The following is a 16,882-nucleotide window of genomic DNA, read 5'->3' on the forward strand; positions in this document are numbered from 1 at the left end:
TTCAACTTCTTTCAGAACCTTCAAGGATGGGATCTTCATTTCCACTAGCAATACAGCTTTCATTTCATAAACTAAAAAAAATGAGGTTGCCCTAGTAGAGGTATGACCAATGTTTGATATGCATGAAATACAAATGGTAACTTCTCATACTAATCCTTATAGGTCTTAGTCATCTTTTTAAGAATTTTTTTTATAATCTTATTAGCTACCTCAATTGCACCATTCATTTTTGGATGGTATAGCACCAAATTATTATGCTTGATCTTGTATTAGGCACATATTTCTTGCATTATCTTGCTATTTAGATTCTTGGCATTGTCTGAAATGATTCTCTTTGGAAGTCGTATCTGTAAATGATTTCTCTCTTTATAAACTTGTAAAATATAGATCGTGTCACACTTCTAAATAATGTTGTTTCCATTTATTTTGTGAAGTAATCTATCATCACAAAAATAAACCTATGCCTATTATAAGCCTTTAAGGTAATAGGACCAATAACATCCATGCCCCACATAAAAAATGGCCAAGGTAGTGCTAAAACATTCAAAACAGATGGTGGAACATAAATCTTATTAGCATCGATTTGGCACTTGTGACATTTTTTTAGCATAGTCAATGCAGTCGCTCTCTATTGTCAATCAGTAATACCCTACTCTCATGATCTATCTTACCATCATATGTCCATTGGCATGTGCCCTACATATCCCATCATGCACCTCATTAATAATTTTTTTAGCCTCGATCTTATCTACATATCTCAGCAATACTTGATCACGGCTTCTTTTGTAGAGAACATCTCCATCTAAGAAAAACTCATAACTAGTCTTCAGATAATTCTTTTATCATTCTCAGTTGTCTGGATTGTGTATTGCTAGTTCTTAATGCATTGTAAAATATCATAATAGCAAGGCTTTTCATTTTTTTCATCTTTCATATTAGAGTAGTGAGTTGGTATATCTTTGACATCTAACCTGACAGGCTAAATGTCAACGCTATCATTAATTCAAGCCATTGCTGCTAAAGTAGCTAAGGCATCAGCAATCAAATTCTCCTTTCAAGGTAAATGATCAAACTGAATATCTTCAAACTGTTTGATTAACTCTAGGATATACTTGTAATATAAAATGAGTTTCGAATCTCTCGTCTCCCATTATTCTTTCAATTGATATATAACTAGAGCTGAATCTCCAAACACTTTTAATGCTTTAGTTTTTTGTATATAGTTGCTTGCAGACCCATAACATATGCCTCATATTCAGCAATATTATTTGTGTAATTAAAATTTAACCTCGCTGTTATAAGGTAGTGTTATTCTTTTGGAGAAATCAAAATTGCCCAAATTCCATGTCCCAAGGCATTGGTAGCTCCATCAAAATACATTTTCCAATGGTTCTCTTCATGCCCCTCTTTTTTCAACCGGGAAACAGTCATCAAATCTTCATCAAAAAATTTTAATCTCATCGACTCATAATCTTCGACAGTACGATCTACGAGGAACTCGACTATAGTACTTTTTTTTTCTTTTTTGGCTCATATAAAAGATGTCATACTCCGATAACATTACTTGCCATCTAGCAATTCTTCCATATAAAAAGGGTTTCTCGAATATATATTTAATTGGATCCAATTTTGCTATAAGCCAAGTGGTATGATGGAGCATATATTGTCTTAGTCTTTTGACGGTCCAAGCTAATGCACAATACATTTTCACTTAAGAGGAATACTTGGACTCGTATTCTGTGAATTTTTTATTCAAATAGTAAATAGCTCTTTCTTTTCGGTTAGACTCATCTTGTTGCCCCAGCACACATCCCATTGAATTTTTGCACACTATCAGATATAAAATTATAGGTCTTTTTGAAACAGATGGCACCAATACTAGAGGATTTGACAAGTATTACTTAATTTTATCACAAACCATTTGACACTCCTCATTCCATTCTCCAGGGTTATTCTTACGAAGAAGCTTAAATATGAGATCACATTTGTAGGTAAACTAAGAGATGAATCAAGAAATGCAGTTCAATCTATCTAGAAAACCTTAAACTTTTTTAGGTGTGTTTAAAGGCGATAAATTTTGAATGGCCCATATTTTGTCTGGATCGACTTCAATCCCTCTTTTATTGACCACAAAGCCTAGCTACTTCCCTGACCTTGCCCCGAAGGTGCACTTGACTGAGTTTAACTTGAATTGGAATTTTTTTAACCTCTCAAATAGCTTTCTGAGGTTAGTGACATGATCTTCTCTTTCTTGAGATTTTACAATCATATCATCTACATACAACTCAATCTCTTTATGCATCATGTCATGAAAGAGCATCACTATGGCTTTTTGGTATGTTGCCCCAGTGTTATGTAGACCAAAGGGCATGACTCTAGCAAAATGTTCCCCACATGGTCACGAAAGTGGTTTTTTTCATGTTGTCTTTAACCATATTTATTTGGTCATACCCTAAGAACCGATCCATAAAGGAAAACACTGAATGCTTGGCCATATTGTCTACTAGGGTGTAAATATGAGGTAAAGAAAAGTTATCCTTTGGGCTAGCCATATTCAAATCGTGATAATCTACACATATCTGCACCTTTCCATATTTTTTAAATATTGGTATAATGTTGGTCACCCATTCTGGATACATGGCCACTTGTAAAAAACCTACATCAAACTGCTTCTTCACCTCCTATTTGAGTTTTAATAGCATTTTAAGTTTCATTTGCCTTAATTTCTATTAGATTGGTTTACATTCTGGCTTCAAGGGCAATCCATGCTCTATTATTTTTGTACTGAGCCCAGGCATATCCTGATAAAATCAAGCAAACACATCTATGAATTCTCGAAGTAGATTTTTCAATCATTGCCTGTCTATCGACGAGAGTGACAGGTCAATTTTAATCTCCTTCTTATTCTCCTCATCTCTTAAATTCAACAATTTAGTTGTCTCCTGATAAAGCTCAATTAGTTTACTTTCTCACTCAATAGATCTCATTAAGTTCAGAGGGATAACATATTCTTTGGAATCATCTTCATTATCAAGTGCATTGGTGTTAATTGATTTTTTAAAATTAACCCCTTGATCGTTATCATGATTATTTTCCTGTTCATTTAAGAACCTGAAATTGAATGAAATGGGATATGTTGGTGAAATGTATGTGGAAAATGGAAAAAGAAAAAAGAAAAAAAATGAAAGTACTAGAAAAAATGAGTGAAAATAAATCATTCCTAATTTTATTAAAATAACATTAGATAAATGGCCTAAACAAGAAAGACCACCCCAATGCCTTGGGCATAAGCTATTGGGATGTTTAATTATATTAAATCGGTATCAAGGATAGTAAGTATTTCAATAATGCTTCAATTGTTCAACTCGTAATCTGACGAACAAGGACAAACCATGTTTCCTTCTCATACCCACTTTCATCTTCAATCGCATGAATAGACAACTCAACAAAAGCCTTATCTATGCTTTGTTTTAAGTCATTTTCTGCAGTTGGGTACATGAACCCTTCAGGTCTGAAGGTTTCATACAAGTATAGGATGATCATTGATATCTTGTTGGCTTGTCTTCCCTTAATTTTCATATCTTTTGTTTCATAATCGAGATCCAACCTATCACTGTTGTGCATCATTATCGAAGGCTCCTTTATTCCCTGTAAGTTTTTGCCCAGTCCTACGCCAAGATACCAGCTTTTATTGATGACCTGACATATCACTATCTTTGAGAATTGTTGGCTTTTAGGTCCTTCACCTATATAATTGACTAATTCAAAAGATTGGTAAGAATATTCCATCATTTTTTCAATACCTTCCACATATGAAGCATTCAACAACTAGGTTACCAACATGTTTTCTTCCCCAAACACTACCACCAACTGACCCTCCACATTAAACTTGATCTTTTAGTACAGGTTAAAAGGGACAACCCCTACCATATGAATCTATGACCTTTCCACCAAATAGCTATAAGATGGGGAAATATCCATTACTTGAAATTTCATATTAAAAGTGTATGGCCCAATTTGTAAGGGCATCTCTATATCTCCTAGGATGTCTCACCAGGTCTCATTGAAAGCTCGGACAACCATTTAGCTATCCTTCATATATGAGTAATCAACAGGTAGCCTTGCTAGAGTTGTCATAGGCATGATGTTAATAGCAGAGCCATTGTCGATGAAGACCTTGGCTATAATATGGCTCTTGCACTTGATAGTGATATATAGAGCTTTAGTACTTCACCTTTATTTCAGAGAAATTTCATCATCACTAAATGAAATGTAATTTGACATGACCAAGTTTCCAACTAAGTGATTCACATATTTAACAGACACATTATGTGCCACATATGCCTCGTTCAGCACTTTCAGTAAAGTATTCTGATATGGTTCCAAATTTAATAGCAATGCTAACAATGAGATTCATGCCGGCATCTTATTTAATTATTCCATCACTGAGTATTCATTATGTTTTATCAGCTTTAAGAATTCACAAGCCTCATTTTTTACACCCGTTTTAGATAATCCTCTTTAGGTACCATTTCTGGGTTATTTCATTCTTCGCTAACCTTGGCCTTTTTTTTTCTAGTCTTTTTTAACATTTCTAGAGTATAGCATCTTCCACTTCAGGTAATGCCCCCTACACCAGTTATATTAATGACATCAGGCTCAGAATCATTCTCTTCTTACCCTTAGATTATCATATTATAGCCATATTTCTATGGCATAGCTCTATTACTCTTATAAAGGAATGAAGCAGGGACTTTAAAAGTTACTAGCCTAGGAGCAAACTTGTCTATGGTTGATTTTGGCTTATCCCCACAGTAAATTGCTAACGGCCTTAGAAATAATTTTAATGGCTGGCCAGTCATAAACACTTCATCATTCTTTAAACCTTCAAATTCTTCATAGAATTCAATCTGAAAAAATATGAGTTTTTGCACTTTCTGGCGAAATTACTCATAAGCTTCGATAAAATGGCCATATGCCTCACTATGATACTTATAGATTTCACCTGCTGCATATGCCCCATGATAAGTATATGGACTCACTAGCTGGATCATATCAGCCTTTCATAAAGCATCAAATAGCTGGCTGATAGGTGTCTTGATTTTTGCCATTTTTTTTTTTAGTTGATGATCTCGCTCCTCACTTAGAGCATTCACATTGTGGTTAGGCAAAGATTGCCACTAACATTTGGTACGATTACCCCCTGTATCAAAATTGATCACTCTATCTTTGATCAATCATTGTAATTTGAATTTCAAGGTAGTGCAATTCTCAGTGGAATGTCCAACAATCCTATAATGATAGTCACAATGGGCTGTAAGATCATACCACTTGAGGTAGGGAGGCTTAAGTGGCTTTACTTGATTAGGAGCAATCAAGTGATTATTGTAAAACTCTCGATATAATTCTGTATATGTCATAGGAATTGGATCAAATATAGGTTTTTCACAAGTAGTTCATTGCTCTCGTGAACCACCCTTGGGCTAGCAAGACAATTTTGAGGTCTCAAAGAAAGTTAAGCATTAGGATTGTATATGGTATTTTGAGGTCTGAAAGAGGGTTGATAAGTTTGAGGGTAAGATGGCTATGGGTTTGTTTGGTATGAGTAAGGAAAAGCATTATTCACAGTAGGATAATATGGAAAATAACCTTATGGTGGATAAGGTTGATAGCCCTTGAACTGCTGCCTATCAAAGTTCACAACTTGAGCTTCAGTCTCTTTCTTCTTTAAGGCTCTTTTAGTGGATGCTTCCCCTCCTTCTAACTTGCCATTCTTGATGGCACTCTTGATGATTTCACTCGAGATCACCATGTCGACGAAATTCTTTGTTGCATTCCTTATCATCTTTTCATAATAGGGGGATTTCAGAGTACTAACAAATAACATTGTGGTTTCCTTTATAGTTAGAAGAGGTTGCACTTGAAAAGCTATATCCCTCCACCTCTAGGCGTATTCTTTGAATGACTCGTTTACCTTTTTTTTCATATTCTGCAAAGACAAACAATTAGGGGCAAAATCTATGATATGTCAATATTGATTGATGAAGTCAATGGCCATATCACTCTAAAATCGGATGCAGGTTTTATCCATTGGGACATACCACATAGTAGCAAAACCAATAAGGCTATCTTAAAAGGTATACATTAGCAATTTTTCATTATGGGCATTGGCTGTCATTTTTCAATAGTGCATGGTAATGTGAGTCTTTGGGTATTTTGTACCATCATATTTCTTAAACTTTGGTACTTTGAACTTTGAAGGATAACCACATCTGGGACTAGGCAAAGCCTGGCAACATCTACTGAACCATAAAAACCAATTCCTTCCACAGCCCGTAAGTTTTCTTCTAGCATGCTAATCTTCAAGTCATCTAAAAATTTGACCACTTTTTTCTTCTCTTTCTCTTTCTTTTTCAAATCATCCAAATCAAGGACTTGAATTGGTTCTACTATCTTTTCATTAAAGACAGGATTCACATAGCTGTGTTACTACCTTGGGTTAAAGGCTGATAGCATTCCAAGATATTTAGGATATATGAATTGTTATGGTGAAACCTCTTATGTAGATTGGGCTTGACATGGACCAAAACCAAGTGGTATAGAAGATCAGTCACTTCCTGTGATGGATGGTTCTATTGGCTGGTATTCTCCTCTATTGCCTTCCCGTTGTTTAGCTTATTCAAAGCTTTGAGAATCCTGTTCAATTCCCCTTCAAGCTTTTTTTAGGCTTTTTTTATCCTCTCGAGATAGTTAAAATTTTCTTATTTTATTTGTCTAGCTCAGGCTCTTGTGTAGCATCGATGAGTGGGGTTTCTACTAGATGAAGCTATCCTTGAATCTTGAGTACCACAATTATATGATTATTAGAAATTATGTGCTTTATAAATGCATGGATGAAATGTACTAATATTTGCCACATCATCATTATTGATAAAAGAAATCTCTATTTGAAACTTTATTTAAAATTTCAAAATTACATCCTAATAAAGTCAAAGCAATATTCTAAAGTCCTAAACATCATCATTTATTTCTAATGTCTTTTTATAAATTTTCTAGCTTGCTAGTAATGATTTTGTGCCCTATATAGGAAATTAAGCAATTGTCACCCATGAGCTCTAACTGGTTACACCACAGCCTTTAAATCTTTCATTTTTTCTTCCATTTCTAAAGCTTTATCTGTAGCAATGCATAACTAATTGAACAAATGCCTTAAATGCATTTGTTTTTTCATGCACATGTCTTTTCATAGCTCACCCTATTTAGCTTGTCTCCTATATCTTTTAAACAAAGCTTTTACTTGAGCTGTGTGCCGATCCACTATTTCTTATCGTATTTGGCTATGTTTGTGTGCCCTAGCAGTAGCCTTTTGTTCCTTCTCCACATCTTTGCTTTTAGCAATTCATTTTTTTTTAAAAGTCAAGCAAGTTCAGATGTAACCGATGAATGTGTCATGTCTAAATCATTAAATAAAGCTTTCCACTAATCTTTTCACTTTGTGAGGCTCTAGATTTTTAGTTCTTCAAGCCTTAAACTCTCCATTTTTTACTTCAATTGCTTATTTTCTTATTCCAACTCGTTTTTCTCAAATTGAAGCTTTCTTTTAGCCATTTCTGTTTTAAGCAAAGGATCTTGAAGAATTGGCTTTGAGGTACGACCTATTGTTCACTAGGAAGCATAATGTCCTTACCCCTCCTTGCATGCCATACACTATATTCTGGGGTGACGCCATAAGTAAGCCTCCCTTGATTAACCTTGCTAGTTTGGTTCCATGCCTTTTTTATCTTTTCAATCATTCCATATGCCCCTTTATCAATGAAAGAGAACTCCCACTAGTTAAGTCCATAGGTTTCTAGAATGAACTGCTCACATCCAGATTATCTTCTCACCAAAGTTGGGACATAAGTAATAGCACCCCATAGGCCCAATAGAAACACCCATGGTTAATCCTTACAATTGTATAACACTATATCATGATACATCCAAGGTGCCCTCTACATTACCCTTTGACTATCAAGGGCCCAGAAATAGGAAACCCATTCTTCTTTTGACTTTGCTTAAGGCCATGTGCCATAACAAAACTCTTTGATTAGGACACTAAAATACATGTATGGTTTATGCAACTGACTTTCTTCACATTCAATGTGACTCTTCATCCATACATAAAGCAACTGTAAGCACTCATTGAATCGACCTTTATCACTTCTACGATAAAAATTCAAAGAACAAATGGTTTCTACCAAAATAATTGGTGTTGCATTAACTTGGTATGCTAACAAAATCTATCACTGCGACATCAACATGCCCGATGACTTTTGAAAAGATCACCAATCCATATAAAGCTATAGCCATAGCCACTAACCCCTGATCATCATCCATATGCCCTTGAATGAAATCTCACAAAAAACTCCATGGGATTGCCTTACTTCTCTTTTTTTCTTGACGCATGTATCAACTTGAAGCAAGTTAAGTCCAAACATTTGTACTAGTTTTTTACGATAGCCCACCTTATTCGACCAATAGATTTTGTCCAAGTTTGGCAAATCAAAGTGAATTAGGATCATATATTTTTTAATTGTGGGCATCATATTTGTTTCATTGAAGATAAAACATCTATAAGAAGGATCCCAAAACTGAACAATGGCTTTAATCAGATTATTATCCACATTTACCTGAAGCAGTGAAGCTATGTCTCTATATCTGTTCTCATATGCCTCCTGTCTTATTCTAGTCATGCATCTCCAAACACTACTTAGGTCAGCTAGATCATTTTGTTGAAGATCGAGATGAATCCTTTCGGGCAATGATAAGATAAAACCCTCAGGCAAGCAATTTCCATGTTTTCTTTGACCTTCCTCTGACTTCATTTTCAATTGATGAGTAAACTCATAATGGACTGATGCAGATTTTGGTTGCATTTAGCTTTCCATGGATGTAAGTGTGAGATCTAATTTATCAATAATTGATATATGGCAAATATTTCCTATATGAGAATGATGCAAATGATAATGTTAAAACATGATCATGAAAATAATGCATAGAATGAAATGATATTGTCAAAACATGAGGATGAAAATGATGCATAGAAAGATATGATAATGTTATGATACAGATGCACAAAATCAAACAAACAAATGGTTAGATAAGCAATATACAAGTTATTCCCTTTTGTGTCCCTATTTTGGGTTACATTTATTAATAGGTAGGAAAGGTTCTGTTTTAAGGCTAGCCTCTTAAAAGTGAACTATATGCAGGGTTAGATAATTTTGATCACTAAATATTCTCAAATTGTTCCTTACATCATCGTCCATCACAGACTAGTAAGGTAGTCTAATCCTCACCCATCTTAGGTTACTAATAGAAATGATTCAATTTGAGTGAAAGTATTTCACTAGCCATTACAGAGATTATCATCTCACAAGAGTGTAGGTACTTTACTGTCTCCTAAGAGGGATAGAGCTCATGTATAGAGCTCATGTAATGTAAATGCATGTGATAGTGTGTGAGAAGGAACTTATAATTATTATGCCCCAAAAGTAAAAGACAAGGCAAAACAAAAAATGTTAGTAAACAGATAACATAAATCATTACAATTTAAAACCATTAGATCAAAGGGTAGGATAAATTCAAAAGTTATGACTTGACTCTCCATAAGCATCCCCAATAGAGTCACCAAACTATCATAACATATAGATCCATAAATGTATAGCTAAACTTAACAAAATGGATGGAGTCACCACCAATCTTTTTTATCTATGTGTGATTGGCCACCTAAGGAATCTATCCTCTTAAAGAGCTCTTAAGCTTGACTAAGGGTCCCTAAAAAAATAAGTTCAGGTCTAAAAATTAGAACAAGATTCAGGAGTCCAGTTACATGTGGGGAAGGTTATAGCACCCTACATGCCCATTCAAAGGATGGTACCATTTTATTTTAAATTTATCCTAAGGTCTTGGTTCTAATGGTTTTAAGTTTTATGTTAAAATATTAGAAATAATTCTTAAGATTTTTCAATTCATCTAGTAGAATTCTTAAAAATATTTTCTCGCCTCAAGATTATTCAAGGATCTCATTTGTTTCCTTGAAGAGGCTTCGTCATCAGAAAAAGGTTTATTTATTATTTTTTTGTCGAAAATATATTTAATTATTCCACCATTTGGGCCAAATTAGAAATATTTTCTCTTTTTGAATTTCTAAATTTTTCACCATTTTGGCCTTTTAGAAAATTTATTTATTTATTTATTTTATCTCTAAATGTTTCACCATTCGGGTCAATTTAAAAATATTTTTTTTCGAATTTCTAAATTTCTCACCATTTGGGTCTATTTAGAAATCTTTTTTTAAAGAAAATAATATGACAATTATTTTTATTGAATTTTATCTAAATTATTCCACCATTTAGGACAATCTCACCTAGAGATTTCTTAGGAATTTACTATTCGAAATTTCTAGAAATCTCATCCTTAGGTAATTATCACATATTTTCAACCATAATTTTATTTGGAAAAAGATACAATTACTTGTATTGAAATTTTATCTAAATTATTCCACCATTTGGTCCAAATTTATAGGAAATTTCTCACCTATAAATTTTTTAAGAATTTACCATTTGAAATTTTTAAGAATCTCATCATTGGGTAATTTGTATTTAATTCCAAAATTTTTATATTTTTATGTTTTTTTTTTATATTTTGTTTTTTTATATATTTTTTTTTAGAAAATAAATATTAATTATTATTATTGAAACTTTATCTAAATTATTCTATCGTTTGGGATAAATTTAGACAAAATTTCTCACCTAGAAATTTTATAAAAATTTACCACTTGAAATTTCTATAAATTTCATCATTGGATAATTAATATTTATTCCCAAAATTTATTTTTTACCCCTTTTATTTTTTTTTTGAATTTAATCATGCAAAAATACTAAAAAAAACATAAAAAACAAAAAAATACTAAAAAACAAAACGGCTCAACTCGACTGGAGTTCGACTCAGCTTGAGGCACAAAGAGCGGCTCGTAGGCAAGGCTTAGGGAATGCAGCTTGGCTGAAGGGTTAACTGGAACACGGGTCAAACAAACGGGTTACGATTGGGTCAGGTTGGCCCAAATAGAAACACGTGGATCCTAGAGATTTATTAATGCCAAAACGACATTGCTTTGCGTAGGTATAAAAACTGAATCAGGTCTTTTCTTCAGATTTCCCTTTTTCCCTCTCTCTCTTCCCTTTTCTTTTCCCTTCCCTTTTCTCTAAAAACCCAGAATCTAGTTGAATATTCTATCGAAAACTGGGAAAGCTGCCTGAAACTGAAAAAACACACCGAAAAATTCAAGTTTGGCCAAAATTTTTGCTGAAATCTGCGTTTTTCCAGAAAATTCCCAAAAAAAATAATTGCCAAAATTTTCAAAAAATTCCTAAAAAATTCTAATATTGATTCTACTTCTCTAAAACCCCCATTTTTTTCTGCTTTTGTTTTCTTTGTATTTTGTATGTTTATGTTTTATGTCCTAGTCTATATTTATAGGCATTGATTAAAAGAGTTTTTAATCATGCTAATTCCTCATTTGACTAGGATTCAAGATCAATCTTCTAGTCCAATTCAAATTCTACCAACCCCCCAAATTCAAGGCAAAATTTTTTATTTTTGTTTTTTTTTAATTTTTTCATTATCTCTTAAAATAACAATTATAAAAAGATAAATAATTAAAATAAAATTTAGAATAATAAAATACAAATAAACAAATAAAAAATAGGCCAATTTGCCTCATTTGGACTAGGCTCAATTGATCTGAGCCTGAACCAAATGACATGTCTACATGCCTAATCTAAGGCCAGACACCTTCAAAGATGTCCCTCACTTTTTTTCTTGATGAAGTCATTTTTTTATAAGTGAAACTGATATCTTTTAACTTTGACAAAATATTAGACCCACTAATTGGTAAAGGCGATCTCCTTAACTCTTCGATTCCATCAAAGAGATGTTTTTAGAATCTAAATCGATGATTATCATCTAACCATCAACGATGTCCCATATAACAGAACTTCCTACCATTAGGTAACCACTTCGAACATGTCTGTGCAGCACAACATGGACAAGCATAATGACCTTTTGTACTCTAACCAGATAAATTTGCATAAGTAAGAAAATTGTTGATAGTCCATAATAAAGCAGCACGTATATTGAAGTTTTCTTTTTTTTTTATGCATCATAGGTTTAAACTCCTTTCCATAATTACTTTAACTCTATAATAAAAGGATGTAAGTAGATGTCTATATCATTACCCGAATATTTTTTCCCTAAAATTATCATAGATAATATAAATGATTGTTACTTCAAGCAATCCATGGTGGCAAATTGTAAGGAATCAATACAACTGCCTAAGTACTATAAGAAGTACTAATCATTTTAAACGGGTTGAATCCATCAGATGCTAGTCCAAGCATAAAATTTTGAGAATTAGATGCAAAGTCTGGAAACCTAAAATGAAATCATTTCCATGCCAAATAATCTGTAAGATGCTTTAATGATCCATCATCCATCCACTTTTCATAATGCCACCTCATTAAATCTATAGTTTTCAAAGACATGAACAGTCATTGAAGTCTTGATATTAATGGAAAATAGACCTTAACAAGCTTTTTTTTTACATAAAACCTCATCACCATCCTCATTCAACCTTTCATCGGAGTTTTTGTCCACCCAACAAGAAATAACACACAAATGACAAGATTCTTGATTTTTTTTATCACCCCAATACAACATGCAATAATTGGGACAACTATGAATTTTCTCATATCTGAGACCCAAATCCTTGATCATCTTTTTTGATTTCTTACAAGATTCAGGGATTTTTGCAAAAGGAAACATTTTTTTCATAAACTCTAATAATAAAGTCAAAGAGTTTTTTGTCCATCTACATAAGCATTTCAAGTGAAAAAGATGAACATAGAAAGATAACCTTGAATGCTTCGATCCTTCATAAAGTTTTTCATTCATATCCTTAAGCAACCTATAAAACTTTGATGCTTTTCCTCTAGGTTGTTTGTCACCTACACCTATCCTAGTTTCACCAAATTCATTCATTTCAACATTGGACTAATTAAATCCATCATTTTGGAGAGACGGATTATGAAAATGTTGGTTATGAATGTTAAAAGCATCTCGTAACATGCTTTCAATGTCATCTACTATAAAAAGATCATGTTGGTGTTAGGGAGCCCTTGAAGTTGAAAGAACTCTAGTGGAAAACCTTGACAACATAGACTCTCCATGAAAATACAATTAACATATCCCGAGACAAATCCAATACAAATTAAATATTCAAAAATAACTTCACGCATTTGCCAATCGATATTAGCACACTTCATACATAGGCATAATATCATATTATCTTTACTTGTATTCTCAAATGCAAAATTAAGAAAGTTTTTCACTCCATCTCTATATTTTTTACTTTTACATCCAACTCTTATCCATTTAGTACTTGCCACATTATCAAACCAAATGTATATAAATAATTTATATGAAAATGAACATGTAAAATATTTAAGTTTACTATGTTTTAAACAAAATATAATAACAAGACCAGTACTTATAAAAGACCAGAACTCCTTGTTGTGAAGTATTTTATTAGCTACCTAATATTAAGGATTTAAAACTCAACTACTAATGTAGACAGTACCCTAGAGAATTTGTAGTTTGGTTGAAATAAGTTAAAATAGGTACATAGAAAACCTAGAAAAAGAATAAAATGAAAAGAAAAGGAAAGTGGATGATGGGTTCCAAATGGATATTTGAGGAATGTGGGTTTTGGAGAAAATTGTTTAAACCAAAAAGAATATCGTGAATTGCAAAAGCTAAAAAAATAGTAGAAAGAAGTAAAAGCTAAAGCAAATAACTAATGAATAGTTACAATAGGGTTCTAAAAGACAAAACTCAAATACTAAAAGTTGAAGGAAAAGGCAAGTAAATTATAGTTGGTCTGGAAAGAGAAATAATACAATAATGAAGATAAAGCTTGAAGTTGGTGATTAGATGTGCTAAGTTTGGAGACAATTTAATTGGACCAAATTATTGAAGGTATTTACTAAGAAAAATGCCTTCAATAATTTTCTCTTAAATATTTTTTGGCTATATTGCCTTCAATATTCTCGTAGTAAAACTTCAAGCAATTATTAAAGGCATTTATGCCCGAAAACACCTTTACTAATTTGCTCTAATTTTTATGGTGTATTTATTGAAGGTGTTTTTTGTATAATATGCCTTCAATAATTTTTGTAGAGAATTATTAAAGGCATTTCTTGATGCAAAACACCTTCAATAATTTTCTTGTAAAAATTATTTGAGATTATTAAAAACGTCTTCTAGTCGAAAATGCCTTCAATATTTGACTACTAAAATTTTTATATAGTTATTGAAGGCATTTATTCCAAAAAAATGACTTCACTAATTCATTTTAATTTTTAAAGGAATTTATTAAAGGCGTATTTTGCATTATACGCCTTTAATAATTTTTGTCTAGAATTATTGATGGTGTTTTATGAGAAAAATGCCTTCAATAATTTTCTTTTATAAATTGTTTGGGATTATTAAGGGTGTTTTCTAGTAGAAAACCTTCAATATTCCACTAGCAAAATTTTTAGACAGCTATTAAAGGCGTTTACTCCAGAAAAATGCCTTCACTAATTCATTCTAATATTTGAAGGAATTTATTAAAGGCATTTTTTACATTATATGCCTTCGATAATTTTTGTCCATAATTATTGATAGCATTTTATAAGAAAAAACGTCTTCAATAATTTTTTTTTTATAAATTGTTTAGGATTATTAAAGGCGTCTTCTAATAGAAAATGCCTTCAATATTCCACTACTAAAATTTTGAAACGGTTATTGAAGGTGTTTATTTCAGGAAAATACCTTCACTAACTCGGTCTAATATTTGAACTAATTTATTAAAGGCGTTTTTTGCATTATTAAAGGTGTGAACTTTATTAAAGGTCTAATATTTAATAATTTTGTGAACTTTATTAAAGGTGTCTTTTAGTAGAAAATGCCCCCAATATTATACTACTAAAATTTTAAATTGGCTATTGAAGGCATTTATTCCATAAAAATGCCTTCATTAATTCATTCTAATTTTTGAAAGAATTTATTGATTAAATTGGCTATTGAAGGCATTTATTCCATAAAAATGCCTTCATTAATTCATTCTAATTTTTGAAAGAATTTATTGAAGGCGTTTTCTTCATAATACGCCTTCAATAATTCACTCCAATTGTTAAGTTGAAATTATTGAAGGCATTTTTCTCATCATACTCCTTCAATAACCAATTGTAACATAATTATTGAAGGCATTTTTTTAAGAAAAATGCCTTCTATAATTTTTTTTGAAAAATTATTTGGGATTATTAAAGGCTTCTTTTAGTATAAAACGCCTTCAATAATTTTAGCGGGCTTATTGAAGGCATTTTTTCCATAAAAAGGCCTTCACTAATTTGTTCTAATTTTTTTAAGAAATTTATTGAAGGCATTTTTTTATATAATACCCCTTCAATAATTCTCTCCATTCTTATCATGGGAATACCATTGAAGGCGATTTTCTACTAAAAACACCTTCAATAATATTTGTTCAGAATTATCAAATGCATTTTTTAGATTTAATTATTTCCTTTGAATTTTTTTTTTGGATTATTAAAGGTGTCTTTTAGTAAAAAAATACCTTTAATAATCTCGTAATGAAATTTTAAGAGGATTATTGAAGGCGTTTTTTTCTAGAAAAACGTCTTCACTTATAATTTTTATATTCATTATCTTGTCTTAAACATCGAAATCACAAACTACTAGTACAAAGAACGATTAAAAGCTGCATTAATCTACCAAACCAAACCATAAACACATTTCTATCAGACTTTAGGTTTTTTTATCTCTATCATCGCCACTGACCTTCAGCAACTCAATGGCATGCACCTTTCTGTTTACCAGTATGTCTTTATTTTTTTGTTTACTATATTATTTATATTATTCGATAGAGTTATTTTTTTTTATTCCTTACTATTTACATATGCATATATATTGTTATTCATTTCACCATAACCATAGTCTTCCAAGCACCTTTCATTGCATGTGTAGGCGTTTTTGTGTAGTTTTCTTTAAATATTGTGGTTTGTTGAATGGTAATGTGTGATATTATTTTGCTGAATGGTATTGTATGACATAGGTATACTGAATCATATGCTAAATGGTTTGTTGAATGGTTTACTAAATAGTCTTTCTCATTGGTTTGCTAAATGGTGTTTCTTAACACATTATTTATGCTTTACTGAATGGTGCTTCTAAAAATATTATTGAATAGTTTGCTATATGGTTTGCTTAAAGGTTTGCTTAATGGTGTTTCTGAGCATATTGCTGATTACTTTGCTGAATGGTGTTTCTGAACACATTGTTTATTAGTTTGCTAAATAGTGTTTCTATACGTAGTATGGTATTGGTTGTATTTAATTACATATAGTGTTAAATTTAAACGGTTATTTTAGTGTATTTCATATAATTATGATCAAAATCGTAGGTGTTATGGACTCCAAACAACATAAATCTCTTTCTATTGAACTTGCACAAGACACCCTTGTAGGCCAAAAAAGAAAAAGAAAGGGATGAAATAAACAAATTAAAATGAGTGATACAAAAATTCACTTTGACTTCAATCAAAGTGGGTAGCCTATGCCTGAAAGAGCTACCAAGTTAGCTACTCATATTGGTGCCATCATCCGTAGTAGCATTTCAATTATGTACACCAATTGGCAACAAGTTTTTGATGATCTCAATGATGGTATTTGGCATTCGGTTGTGGTATGTTTATTCAACTATTTGGTAAAATTTGTTAAATGAT

At 32.0% G+C, this 16,882-nt stretch overlaps 1 protein-coding gene across 1 annotated transcript in view; it reads right to left on the reverse strand.

Annotated features, from left to right (window-relative positions):
- The window catches only part of LOC111274670 (beta-glucosidase 44-like), a 34,536-nt gene that overhangs the window by 14,326 nt on the left and 3,328 nt on the right, over window positions 1-16,882 (reverse strand). The window lies entirely within an intron of this gene.

The sequence above is a fragment of the Durio zibethinus genome, chromosome 17 (assembly GCF_047325235.1).
Source record: "Durio zibethinus cultivar Kanyao isolate XHJ-2024 chromosome 17, ASM4732523v1, whole genome shotgun sequence".
In the NCBI taxonomy this organism is placed as follows: domain Eukaryota; kingdom Viridiplantae; phylum Streptophyta; class Magnoliopsida; order Malvales; family Malvaceae; genus Durio; species Durio zibethinus.